The sequence below is a fragment of the Salvelinus alpinus genome, chromosome 37 (genome assembly GCF_045679555.1).
Source record: "Salvelinus alpinus chromosome 37, SLU_Salpinus.1, whole genome shotgun sequence".
In the NCBI taxonomy this organism is placed as follows: Eukaryota; Metazoa; Chordata; class Actinopteri; order Salmoniformes; family Salmonidae; genus Salvelinus; species Salvelinus alpinus.
Window position 1 is genome coordinate 14410006 of NC_092122.1, and position 14183 is coordinate 14424188.

The window sequence follows — 14183 nt, forward strand, 5'->3', positions numbered from 1 at the left end:
TGGGACTTAGCCTGTTTGATTGCCTTGCGGAGAGAATAGCTACACTGTTTGTATTCGGTCATGCTTCCGGTCACCTTGCCCTGGTTAAAAGCAGTGGTTCGCGCTTTCAGTTTCACGCGAATGCTGCCGTCAATCCACGGTTTTTGGTTTGGGAATGTTTTAATCGTTGCTGTGGGTACGACATCGTCAATGCACTTCCTAATGAACTCGCTCACCGAATCAGCATATTCGTCAATATTGTTGTTGGACGCAATGCGGAACATATTCCAATCCGCGTGATCGAAGCAGTCTTGAAGCGTGGATTCAGATTGGTCGGACCAGCGTTGAACAGACCTGAGCGCGGGAGCTTGTTGTTTTAGTTTCTGTTTGTAGGCTGGAATCAACAAAATGGAGTCGTGGTCAGCTTTTCCGAAAAGGGGGCGGGGGAGGGCCTTATATGCGTCGCGGAAATTAGTATAACAATGATCTAGGGTTTTTCCAGCCCTGGTAGCACAATCGATATGCTGATAGAATTTAGGGAGTTTTGTTTTTAGATTAGCCTTGTTAAAATCCCCAGCTACGATGAATGCAGCCTCAGGGTGTGTGGTTTCTAGTTTACAAAGAGTCAGATAAAGTTCGTTCAGGGCCATCGATGTGTCTGCTTGGGGGGGAATATATACGGCTGTGATTATGATTGAAGAGAATTCCCTTGGTAGATAATGCGGTCGACATTTGATTGTGAGGAGTTCTAGATCAGGTGAACAGAATGACTTGAGTTCCTGTGTGTTGTTATGATGATCACCCCACGTCTCGTTAATCATAAGGCATACCCCCCCGCCCCTCTTCTTACCAGAAAGATGTTTGTTTCTGTCGGCGCGATGCATGAAGAAACCAGCTGGCTGCACCGACTCCGTTAGCGTCTCTTGAGTTAGCCATGTTTCCGTGAAGCAGAGCACGTTGCAATCCCTGATGTCTCTCTGGAATGCTACCCGTGCTCGGATTTCATCAACCTTATTGTCAAGAGACTGGACATTGGCGAGTAGTATGCTAGGGAGTGGAGCGCGATGTGCCCGTCTCCGAAGCCTGACCACGAGACCGCCTCGTTTGCCCCTTTTACGGCGTCGCACAGGGTCGCCGGCTGGGATCAGATCCATTGTATTGGGTGGAAGGCAAAACACTGGATCCGTTTCGGGAAAGTCATATTCCTGGTAGGAACGATGATGAGTTGACGTTAATCGTATATTCAGTAGTTCCTCCCGACTGTATGTAATGAAACCTAAGATTACCTGGGGTACCGATGTAAGAAATAACACATAAAAAAACAAAATACTGCATATTTTCCAAGGAACGCGAAGCGAGGCGGCCATCTCTTTTCGGCGCCGGAAAAGTCTGTATACGATTAACGTCAACTCATCATCGTTCCTACCTTTAATATCACATTTACATAAGTATTCAGACCCTTTACTCAGTACTTTGTTGAAGCAACTTTGGCAGCGATTACAGCCTCAAGTTTTCTTGGGTATGATGCCACAAGCTTGGCAAACCCATAGGTGGGGAGTTTATACCATCCTTCTCTGCAGATCCTTTCAAGCTCTGTCAGGTTGGATGGGGAGCGTTGCTGCACAGCTATTTTCAGGTCTCTCCAGAGATGTTCGATCAGGTTGAAGTCCGGGCTTTGGCTGGGCCACTCAAGGACATTCAGAGACTTGTCCCGAAGTCACTGCTGTGTCGTCTTGGCTGTGGGGGTCTGAATACTTTCCGAATGCACTGTAACTACCTTATGCTCTGTTGATTGGATGGCCTGGTTTCCTTCTGTTGGCTGTTGCTGCCTCTCCCTGGGTGTGCTGTATTTCCCCTCAGCTTTACATCTGGCTGTGTGGAGCGGTGTTGTGAGGCAGCACCTTTAGAGAGAGAAAGAGAGAGAGACTTTCTATACTACAGATAGAGGATATGTGTACTATCTGTGAATGTATGGTTTAGTACAAGGACGAGAGAGACTATTGTTTTTAAGAGCAGAAAGGCAGGTAGTGGGTGATTACATGTCAAAGAGCTGCTCTTTCTAAGAGAGAGAGAGAAGGAGAGAGAGAGAGCGAGAGAGACAGTGTGAGTGTGACAGGGAGAGAGAGAAGGGGAGGGGCTCGAGTAGGTGGGTGGGAAGAGTGGGAGGGAGTGTCAGAGAGAGGAAGAGAGAGATGAAACAAGCAAGCAAGGGAATCAGAGCTTGCCTGCCGGAGCTGTGTTGTGTTTGGTGCGTGAGCGCTAGCTGATCCATCAACGTGCCAAAGGGACCTCGCTGAGCGTTCATCCCAAGCCTCGATCACCCTCAACTCCCCCAGAGCCCTTTCAGAAACCCCCCCTAGGCTGTAAGGAGGACCCAGGCTTGAGCACGTGCTGCCAGGTAAGACACAGAGTATGGAGGCTCTCCGCTGAGAGAGATTACTTTACAGAGAACAGATCGTGAAAGCGCTTAGCGGTGCCTGTGTAGACTCGGGAGGTGATTCCTTAGACATGATGATCTTATTGGAATGGATGTGGCTTGCAAGTTGAGAGGTGAAAGGTGTTGTTTCTCATCTGTGTCTGTGAGTGTGTCAGTGTGTGTTTGTGCACGTCAGCTGACGCGGGTCACAGGGCATATGTAACCTGATTGGAACAGGTCAGCTTTGATGTGAGAGCAGTCAGTTTGTTTCTGACTCTAGCTCCTCTTTAATGGCAGATGTCAAGGGATACCTCAATACATCAATACTGCCATTTACAGAAGAAAAAAACAAAACAGGAAAAGGCATTTTTTTTATTTGGATCCCGTTTAGTAAATTAGCATTCATAGCTGTTGTTTCCATTGTTTTCTGATGTATTTCATTGCTCTCTTTTGTGGCGAAGTGCTGTTAGATATTGTCATCATCGCAGGAGTTTGTCTCAGAGCATGAATAAAGGATTACTGTATGTATTTTCTCACCTCACTCCTGCTGAGAGACTGGCATGCCGTCTTTCTCCCGTTCCACGAAAGCTGACAGCAAATGGCTCTTTGTTTGTGAATGCACGATATGTGTGTGTGTGAGTGAATGCATGCACGTGCATGTGTGTCTGTGTGTTTGCATTTGTGTGTGTATATGCATCTGTGTGTGTGCGTGGTTGTGTGTGACCCGGCTGGACATGGCGGCAGAGTTGAAAGCATCCGTGGCATTAGTGAAAGGCTGGGATGAGCGGAGTCCCGCTGGTGTTGGGCTGGGCTTCAGATACAGCACTGGAACTGGGAGGGAGGGAGGGAGGGAGTGCAGGATATTCAGTGTGGAGCAGCAGAGCCTCTGTCCCCATGCGAGACAAAAGACTGGATTCTGTTGACTGAATGATGAATGATAATCAATCACCAAAGAGGAAAATGGGGTTGTCACCAACATAAAATACAAACAGGGACATTACAAACCCAGAGCATACACCAGAACAGAATAGCTGCTCAGTGAGAATCAGCTTTCCTGATATTGAAGAGTAGGATCTATTTTTTTACAGGCAAGATGGATGAGTAGAGTTATTATCATGTAGCCTACCCTCCACATAGGTATCCCCCTTCCCATGGACTGATGGAAGACAGTCGGATGGAGACAGTCATATTAAAAAGTGCCTCCTCTCTCTCTCTCTCTCTCTCTCTCTCTCTCTCCCCTCTCTCTCTCTCCATCCTTCTCCCAAGGCTTTATTTCAGATGAATTAATCCAGTCCTCTTTCTATCCCTCCATTCCTTTCCCTCTACTATAAATAGGTCAAAACTATAAATAGGTTCCACTGGATCACAGATCCGGTGATTAACATTCACAGTTGTTCTCTCATTTAGAAACATGAAAGAGTAGAAGGTTGTCTTAGTGTGGAGCTTCAAACGTCTCCTCTCCATTTCCTTCCATTGTCCTCAGCTGGTGTAATCCATGAAAGCCAATGCACGGCCAGTTCTTTTTTTTTACACATGAATCAAACCTGTCGGATTTCAATTTCATTTCACCTCTTTGCGCCAGGTCTTTTTTTTGTCTCTCCTGGCGGCCAATCGAGCTTATTCACATCCACTGTAACAATCTGGCCTTTGGAAAATGGATTTGCACTTCCAACAGGGGTCAGGGTAGGCTGAACAATGGACCATGGCTCTACAGTCTGGTCTTGTTCAGAGTTATTGTTACCGTTCATTTTCATAGACATGTTCAATTAAGAGATATTCAGCTCTCATCTGGTTCATTTTGAATGGGACAATGTTTAGTGATGGATTGGTGGACACTTACTGTTTTATACAATAGATTCCTTAGTTTGTGTGGAACGTTCCTCAATGGATTTTGACCAGAATTGTAGTTTCAGCATGTATGAGCACTACAATGAGATCAGTAAACAGACAGACAGGCTGTGTGTGGTGTGTGTGTGGTGTGTGTGGTGTGTGTGCTGTGCACGTGCATGTTTTTGTGTCTTTGCATCAATAACTAATGAGCTTCTCTCTGGCGCGCTCACTCAGTTCATACAGTGTTTTTGTTTATCTAACAGCTCTTCCAGTTAAGTCAATATGTTTGCCTCTGACAAGCAAACAGTAAAGTAGGAGCAGCGTGTGACCTTCATGCAACCTTGTAGTGACGTTGGGGGTGTTTCTGGGTTATTTAGTGGTGGCAGAAGAGTATGTTTGATTTCTTGTGTCATAAATATAAAAAAAAACAGGGCAATAGAGAATGGGAGTAGGAGAAAGAGTACAAGAGAAACAGAGAAAGAGAGAACGAGAGAGACAGACAAAGAGAGAATGACAATTCTAGAGAAAGAGAGAGAAGGGAGGAAGAAACAAGGTGAATCAGAGAGAGTGTCACGGAAGAGGCATGTTTAGACAATAGACCTGTGTGTGTTTGTGTGTGTTTGTGTTTGTGTGCGTGCGCTCTGACCTGTGTACTACTCTCCCTACTACTTTCCACTCTGCTGGACTCTGTCCTTCCTCCGTGACTCACCACTTCAACGCCCACTCTGATTGTCTATCCATCCTTACTGCAGGGAGATGGAGGACAGAACTCAACCTCGCCAAACGCACAGGGTGATGTCTGCGGTCACATTGGTGGTTGGTCTCTCATGAAGCAGTGATCAGAAGATTTATTCACAGAATACACTACTTTATTCTTAGGATGGAATTGGATATGAATAGAGATTGATTGTGTGGTTTGATTGGGGTAACTAATGGTAGTTTGAGAATTGGGCACATGACAGCTCCAAAGCAAACAAGGCATGAAGGCGCCTGCCTGTCGAGAACTGGGCTCATTTAGACACACCCAAGCAGCATGGCCAAACAGCTCGCTGCAGCCTGCAGCCAGTGAAATTCAGCACCCCCTCTCTTTGGACAGTTCCTTGTGGGTTAGGCACAGCAGTGCTGGCAGTTTCAACAGCCTATATCATCGGACAGCGCTGCCTGCTCAGACACAGCAGTGCTGGGGGTTTCAGCACCCCTTCTCTCCTGGACAGGGCCAATCAGCTCAGCTGCACATCAGAGAGGTGAGAAAAAGGAGTGAGAGATTTCAGCACCACCTTCTCTACACAGCAACAGCCAGTCAGGGGACTGCAGGGTGACAGTGGATTGGCAGGAGAGAGGTGCTAAAGAGATGCACACTTACCCCCATGCCAGTGGGCTGAATTGTGTGTGTGTGTGTGTGTGTGTGTGTGTGTGTGTGTGTGTGTGTGTGTGTGTGTGTGTGTGTGTGTGTGTGTGTGTGTGTGTGTGTGTGTGTGTGTGTGTGTGTGTGTGTGTGTGTGTGTGTGTGTGTGTGTGTGTGTGTGTGTGTGTGTGTGTGTGTGTGTGTGTGTGTGTGTGTGTGTGCTGCAAATCTATTCTTAGAGTGGCAGTATCAGCTAATCTTTTTCAGTGCTGGAGCTTTCGCCGTTACCCCACAGATTAGGTTTTGACCCTCTGACGAACTGGAAGCCACGTCAGTTAATGTTTTAATCCTGAGAATTAGGAGAATCCATTGTTCCTGAACGTTGGATTCATGTCTGGGATATGTTTGCACAAGAGGCCATCCAAACACTAGGTAATGGCTTCAGCTGCTGGTATGTTTAGCTACAGTGAGATTATGGGTTTGATACGGAGCTTTTTCGCTTCTCTGGGCAGTGGATGTTCTATCAGGAAGAAGTTAGCCACATGCTTTCCACATGTTAGTGTGTCATATCACACACACACACACACACACACACACACACACACACACACACACACACACACACACACACACACACACACACACACACACACACACACACACACACACACACACACACACACACACACACACACACACACACACACACACACACACACACACACACACACACATTTTTTAAATGTACCTACCTACGACACATGCAAGCCACAGCGGCCATATGATTCTGATTTATAGAGCCAGTTAAAGCCTACCAGTACTATTAATATGTTTTCACTCATTCATGTGTGGGTTGTTTGAATCTTTAGCGTGTCTTGTAACTTCCGTTAAAATCAATAAAGAGTATTTGACAGCTGTGCATTTGGATCAGTGTGAACGTCATGACTGTGAAAAAAAGGCAACATTACATGAAAACAGATTATTTCTATTTGCCCTAATAGATGAAAGATGCTTTGATCCGTCGCCGTAAGCTTTGGTGATATGGTCGGTGGGACCGCGCATGGAACCATTGTAGATAGCAGCCGCACGGAATTCTTCTGACCAATGAATATCATCCCAATATTCCAGAGGGGTAAACGTCTCGCCCCCGGCCTGGTTATCACACACTACCAGCACCACACCCCTCTCTCTGGGCTTTACCCCTTCTACACATGTCCCCTAATTGAGACAACATGGGGTAGCCAACCAGGGTCATTTGTATGTTGGAATTAGCATCATTGAATAGGCATGAGTTAAGTGTGTTCCAGTGGTGTGTTAATAACATGGTCAGGGCAACTGAGGCAGGCAAGCACGTGTCACTGTGTTTGTTCAGCTCAACGCTGCTCCAGCAGGGACATCCATCCGTTCACTCTTTCTCTCTCTCTTGTCCTCTTTTTCCCTCTCCTTCCCTCCCTCTATCCCTCCTGCTGTCCCTGTGCAGTGGAGGTGAATGGGGTCATTTTTCACTCTCCCGAGGACGCCCTTGTTTGTGGTAGCTAGCTGGGTGAAGCCAGAGAACTGGGCCTGTGTGTTAAAGTCCAGGCTCCCAGCGCTGCCGTGTGGGGACCGACTGGCCCCAGGGATTCAGACAGACAGTCGCTGGACTCCAGCCAGTGGTTAATTTCCCCTGTGTGTCACACAGATGTGCACGGTGAGAAGCGACATCCTGGCCCTATTGCCTTACCTAGTAGCCCCATCTCCCAGCTCTGACCGAAGCTCATCTTTCATTTTAAAAGCTTCTGTCTTTGTAGTGTCTTTCTACCCAGAGTCCACTGGTAAACCCCCACTCAGGTGCAGCTATAGCCAGTGTATGTACTGTATGTCAGCCAGCTGCACAAAAGCAGAAGAAAGTCAGAGGGGGCAGGGAGGTGAACTGGAGTGAAAGTGAGGGTATGATGAGGGAGGGAGGGAGGTAAAGAGAGAGTATGACGGTAGGATAGAGGGGGGGGGTTCCATCCCAGCTGTTGTCCATGTTACTGGGTTTGTGTGAATCAGTGGTCTGACTGCTGCTGCTCGCCTGTTTCCTCTCCCTCTGTGTCTGAGTGATCAGGTTCCACCCTGGGCAGAACAACCCTGTCTGATTCTGCACAGTGGGACAGCTCTCCGGCCTTAAGACAACACTTAGACTAGCAGTGGCAGTAGTAGTAGTAGTCAGTGGTGGTCAGTGCCGGTATTTTTATCCCTGTTTTGTTTGCTTCTGTTTAAGAAATGTTTTTCAACAGAATCGGCGGAATGAATACACCCCTGATCATAGCAGCTACGTTGTATTCATTCTAGCCTCTATGCACTCTCCTGCTCTCACGTTTCACTTCGTTTGTGGACTTCAATGAACAACACATCAGCTGTGTGTGACCAGGTGAAAAAAACTTTCCAAGCCAAACCATGTCATAACCACTACACACAGACTACATATTTGTTACCATATGAGCTAAAGTAACGTCCTAGTCAACATAGCTAATATAACTAATGTGTTAGTAAACCTGCTACAATCATGCAGTAACGTTACAGTGTATAGTCAGTAAGCAGTTACACCGGTGGCAATAAATTAATAAAACCAAAAGCTTACCTTGATGTGGAAGAATTCCAGTGTTGTGTCGGATAGTCATAGCCAGCTAGCTAACATAGCATCCCTCTGTTTGAGCAGGGTGTTTGAGTAACTAAACTAGCCAGCTGCATTTGCTAGCTAAGTAAGTGAAAGTGAAACAAAATGACAACCTCTCTCTCTCTCTCTCTTGCTTCTCCTTAATTTTTGAAGTAATTAATTTGTTGAAAACTGTTCAACTATTGTCTTTCTCTCTCTTTGAGTCAACTACTCACCACATGTTATGCACTGCAGTGCTAGCTAGCTGTAGCTTATGCTTTCAGTACTAGATTCATTCTCTGAACCTTTGATTGGGTGGACAACATGTCAGTTCATGCTGCAAGAGCTCTGATAGGTTGGAAGATGTCCTCCGGAAGTTGTCGTAATTACTGTGTAAGTCAATGGAAGGGGGTGAGAACCTAGAGCCTCCTAGGTTTTGTTTTGAAGTCAATTTACCAAGAGGAGGACGGAAGCTAGCTGTCCTCCGGCTACACCATAGTGCTACCCTACAGAGTGCTGTTGAGGCTACTGTAAATCTTCATTGCAAAACTGTTTGTTTTAATCAATTATTTGGTGACATTTGAATATATTTAGTATAGGTTTTCAATGTTTTACCATTTTTATTTTTATAAAATTCACTAAGGAGTATGGTCCTCCACTTCCTCCTCTGAGGAGCCTCCACTGGTAGTAGTAGTGGTGGTGGTGGTCGTGATGGTAGTAGTAGAAGTTGTAGTAGTAGTTTGTTATATTAGTAGTACTTGTGGTCTTAGTACAGCAGTTGTTGTTGCTGTAGTAGTTGTTGTTGTTTAGTTGTAGTAGTTATAGTAGTAGTAGTAGTAGTAGTAGTAGTAGGTGTATCAGTAGTTGTTGCATTAGTGGTAGAAGTAGTAGCAGTAGTAATAGTTGTAATAGTAGTATTATTATTAGTTGTAGTAGTTGTAATAGTAGTAATGCCTGACTAGGGGGATAGTATGGATCACCTTATTGCTACTGTATATTTGGGATACTACTGCTAAATATACTCTCCTTTGAACAGCCCCATTTGTGTGTTTAAGATCATTCATCTCATACAACTGAGGCACTTCTGTTTGACACTGTCACTTTAATTGATTAGCTTCCTCCAGAAACCAAGGTCAATTTTCTTAGCTCTTCTCTGCTCCCTCCTCCTATAAGATGAGGGTATTGATGACACCTTGACTGAGGCCCCTTCTTGCCACCAGATAATGATGGAGGTTCGACATTTCCCTGCAGTGCTGTTTACATTCACAAGGGTGATAGACAACCAACTCAGGCCTGTATCCTCTCCCAGACAGAAATCCCCCTCAGGCCTGTATTCTCTCCCAGACAGAAATCCCCCTCAGGCCTGTATTCTCTCCCAGACAGAAATCCCACTCAGGCCTATATTCTCTCCCAGTCAGAAATCCCACTCAGGCCTGTATTCTCTCCCAGACAGAAATCCCACTCAGGCCTATATTGTCTCCCAGACAGAAATCCCACTCAGGCCTGTATTCTCTCCCAGACAGAAATCCCACTCAGGCCTGTATTCTCTCCCAGACAGAAATCCCCCTCAGGCCTATATTCTCTCCCAGACAGAAATCCCACTCAGGCCTGTATTCTCTCCCAGACAGAAATCCCACTCAGGCCTATATTCTCTCCCAGTCAGAAATCCCACTCAGGCCTGTATTCTCTCCCAGTCAGAAATCCCACTCAGGCCTGTATTCTCTCCCAGACAGAAATCCCACTCAGGCCTGTATTCTCTCCCAGACAGAAATCCCACTCAGGCCTGTATCCTCTCCCAGTAAAAAGCAGCTTAATTAATATCACAGCAGTGTCGTTCTGTCCAAAAAAAGGTTCTGATGGATTGAGATCTCAACATGGATCTCCGGTATTGGTTTTTAGAGGGGGAAACAGAGGTGTTATCTGGAATTGTTTTTTTTTTAATCCACCAGGAGCAGGGTAGATTGTGTTAAATGGAGAGTAATTACTTCTCTTAGCCGTCCATTGGAGAGGCCTTATCAGCCTACCAGCAAGGTCCGATCCGCGAGACACAGATCCCCATTAGAGGTGTGCCTTGCATGTCAAATGCAGCAGCACACACTCTCTCTCTCTCTCTCTCTCTCTCTCTCTCTCTCTCTCTCTCTCTCTCTCTCTCTCTCTCTCTCTCTCTCTCTCTCTCTCTCTCTCTCTCTCTCTCTCTCTCTCTCTCTCTCTCTCTCTCTCTCACACACACACACTCATGCTTTCTTTTTTATCTCTACCCTTACCTCTATCTTACACACACACACACACACACACACACACACACACACACACACACACACACACACACACACACACACACACACACACACACACACACACACACACACACACACACACACACACACACACACACACACACACACACACACACACACACACACACACACACACACACACACACACACAGTCTTTCCGTCTAATCTTTTGACGTTTCGGCTCATATTTTCCTCATTACAAGGCTGTCAAGGAAAAAACTCAGCATCAAAGGTAAATCCGGCATCAGGGGGAACTTTCGGTGCCCCATTGTAATACTTTTCTTAAACGAGCAGAACTGAATTGATCATGGAGAATTACATTGACTTCTCTCTCTCACCTCCTCCCTGCTAGGACGGCTGCTTGGAGCTGGGGAGAGGAGGGTGCGGAGGGGTGCGGAGGGGTGCGCGTGCAATCTTCATGATTAACGCCAGGAGATACGTTCCATGTATTATTCATCTTTCGTCACCTCCGCTGAATGGAGGCTGGCAAATCTTCGGGGCACATTGTTCCTGAGAACGTAAGCCAAATTAACGCATCGATAACATTAACTCTCAGGCAAAGACTCTCTCTCCTATTCCTTCAAATGTGGTGAAGAAGCTCCTCTCTGGTTGTGAAAAGCCTCCAACGCCCCGAGACTTTGTGAACAGATAATAAAGATAGTAAAAAGAAAGTCATAGCTTCCAGGAAGTCTTGTTACAAACCTGAGGGAGCTCATCTTACTATGGCTAAGCAACCCTACTAGGTTCAATATCTGGACTATTCCCATTGAAACCCTCCCTATTCAAGGTGGTGTGGGACAACTGAGTGAACCTCTTTTCTATGCCGTTTCTTTATGGTTAACTTATTCTAAGTATACTATTTGAGTATTACAAAGATTAGTGTATGCACGCACGCACGCACGCACGCACGCACGCACGCACGCACGCACGCACGCACGCACGCACGCACGCACGCACGCACGCACGCACGCACGCACGCACGCACACACACACACACACACACACACACACACACACACACACACACACACACACCACCCTGGTCAATTGAAATTCAATCCCAGACCCCTTTGGAAAGCAGCCAATATTGTTTTAACTCCACAGCTGATAATAGCCTCTTTCTCTGTCTCTCTGCCGTGGCTGTCAGTATAAATAACTCCTCTACCTCCTGATATGATAAACCCTTAGGAGAAATGAATTACCCAGGATGCACAGGGAGTGGCAAACACACACTAAAAATAAGATACTGGATTATGATGGTCCGGTTCTTCTTGTTGAATGATCTGTATGCAAACTACGTCTGCCACCCACACTTAATATTTCATTATGTTGATTTATATTCAACATTTGCATTTTTTCCAGATCCCTTACATCAGTTGCTAATGGTCTGACCCACGCATTCAGAGTCATGGATAGATGCCTGTGTCCTTGAATGGCTAATGGATGTTACATAACCTCAAGGTCACAGGTCATAGACGGGCGTCCATCTTCACCTGTTTAATTAAATATCACTCAGGAGTTTGTTGTGTTATTGTAATGGCCGATCCCACATCAGATTCACAATGACTAAACGTAATGTACAGTATGTTCATTCACAGAAGGCAGGCTTTATTATAAGACATTTCACTATTTGAGAGCTTTGCTATGGATCTTTTGAAACCATGAAGCAGACACAGTAAGTTGACATGCTGTCTCTAGACTAGAATCATTGACACAACAATACGAATAGATCACAGGAGGTTGCTAAGGGGAGGACGGCTCATAATAGTGGCTGAAACGGAGCACACGGAGTGGCATCAAACACATAGAAACCATGTATTTGATGTATTTGATTGTCACGCCCTGACCATAGAGAGCCTTTGTTTTTCTATGGTATAATAGGTCAGGGCGTGACTGGGGGGTTTTCTAGTTATTATTTTCTATGTGGGGTTCTAGTTGAGTTTTTCTATGTTGGTGATTGCTATAATTCCCAATTAGAGGCAGCTGGCTATTGTTGTCTCTAATTGGGGATCATATTTAAGTAGCATTTTTTCCACATGTGTTTGTGGGATATTGTTTTGAGTTAGTGCACGTAGCTCCTCTGTAGTCACGGTTCGGTGTTAGTTTATTGTTTTGTTTTGCTTTACTTTCTAATAAATTATGTGGAACTCAACATCCGCTGCGCCTTGATCCGATAATTATTCCAGCGAACATTGATACCATTCCACCTATTCCACTCCGGCCATTACCACAAGCCCGTCCTCCCCAATTAAGGTGCCACCAACCTCCTGTGGACTAGATATATGGAGTTACATGAATAATTTACAAAAACTCCTTCATACCATTTTGCGACCCATCATTGCAACATGGGTTGATATATTAAACCAATACACCCGAGCCATTCAGAATAACTATGAGGTCACCCTGGTACATCACTCTGTAATTGGAAACAAAATTAGATGTCATTCACATTGTTCTTAAACCTTTTCTCTGTATGAGAGGTTGTCTGGTGTTGCACACGCACGCACGCTTAGCTCCTTGTCTGTGAGATGAGTGGTACCCTAGGGACCTGCTTGGACCCCCCTTGACTGGCCCAGGTCCACCCAGCTCAGTGAGACTCTCTGGGCCCCACTCTCTCCACACTCCATCCCCCCAGCCGTCAATCCAGCTATCCATGTTAAGCCTGAGTGGCACTAAAGAGGACAGCACCCCTCCCTTCTCTCCCCACTCCTTCCCAATCTGAGCACCGCTGGCATAAAAATCAAGCACAACATCCAACCTCTCCACCCATACCTACCTGCTAACTCAGCCCCCTGCTGTGTGTGTGCATGCGTGCGTCACCAGTGTCACACAAAAAAGTGCAGCGTAAAGAAGCCTCCTCAGTATGTTTTTATACAAACATCAGTAGATAGTGTAACACAAACGCTAGAGTGATAGCAGTCGCATGTTACATTGCCACAAGCAATTAGCTGTAGTATTGTGCTGTTGTTGTGGATGAGGGAGAGGATAAGAGTGTATGTAGATTTATGGATGGTATTTCTATTAAGTACATGACTCACCCTGCCAGTGTTACAGGGTTATTGAGCTGTAGCTCCTGAGCTTTTAAGATGTAAATCATGAATGTCCGCAATGACTCATTGGCTTTAACAACATTGTATTGATACGGACATTATGTATGAAGTGCGTCACTTTCTGGTTACACATTATTGTTGCACTGATGTGCCATCAACTGTACATGCACCCTCTGTATTGATGTGATCCAGCTGTACTATGAATTATGGCACTACATGTTTATTTTTAGGGTCTTTGTTGTCTGCTTGCAGTGGGCGTATTGTGTGCCCGTGTGTGTGTAGTACGCTGTAGGACCTCAGTCATGTCCCACGCAGACAGGGGGAGTCACGTTCCACCGCCACACGACATAGGGCTCACAGGGAGTGTCAGACCGCCCTCTACAAACCACCACTGAATTATCGAACCAGACGTCTCCCCAGCCCAGCCACAACAGTGCATGGGATGCTTTTGGTAGGAGCTGTTGAAGTTGATGATGGTTGTACACAATTAGAATATCATTTGCCATTAAATCCATTTGCGGGTGTTACCATGTTTCCCTTGGAATGTGTGTAACTCAGAGAGCAGTGTGTACATCCTGTAATGGATGCTTTAATTTGCCTTCAGTAGAGTTCTGTTTTAAATGCACGCTAAAACTGAGGAGTTCCA

General features: G+C 45.8%; 1 protein-coding gene across 4 annotated transcripts in view; it reads left to right on the forward strand.

Moving 5' to 3' along the window:
* The window catches only part of LOC139566023 (synaptotagmin-1-like), a 203621-nt gene that overhangs the window by 102652 nt on the left and 86786 nt on the right, over positions 1-14183 (forward strand). The window contains exon 1 of one of the 4 annotated variants that reach the window (XM_071386832.1): positions 1831-2377. The exons of the other annotated variants lie outside the window; for them this stretch is intronic. The gene's annotated coding sequence lies outside the window, so the exon portion shown is untranslated. Of the gene's footprint in view, positions 1-1830; positions 2378-14183 lie in introns of those variants that run through there. 4 annotated transcript variants of the gene reach the window in all.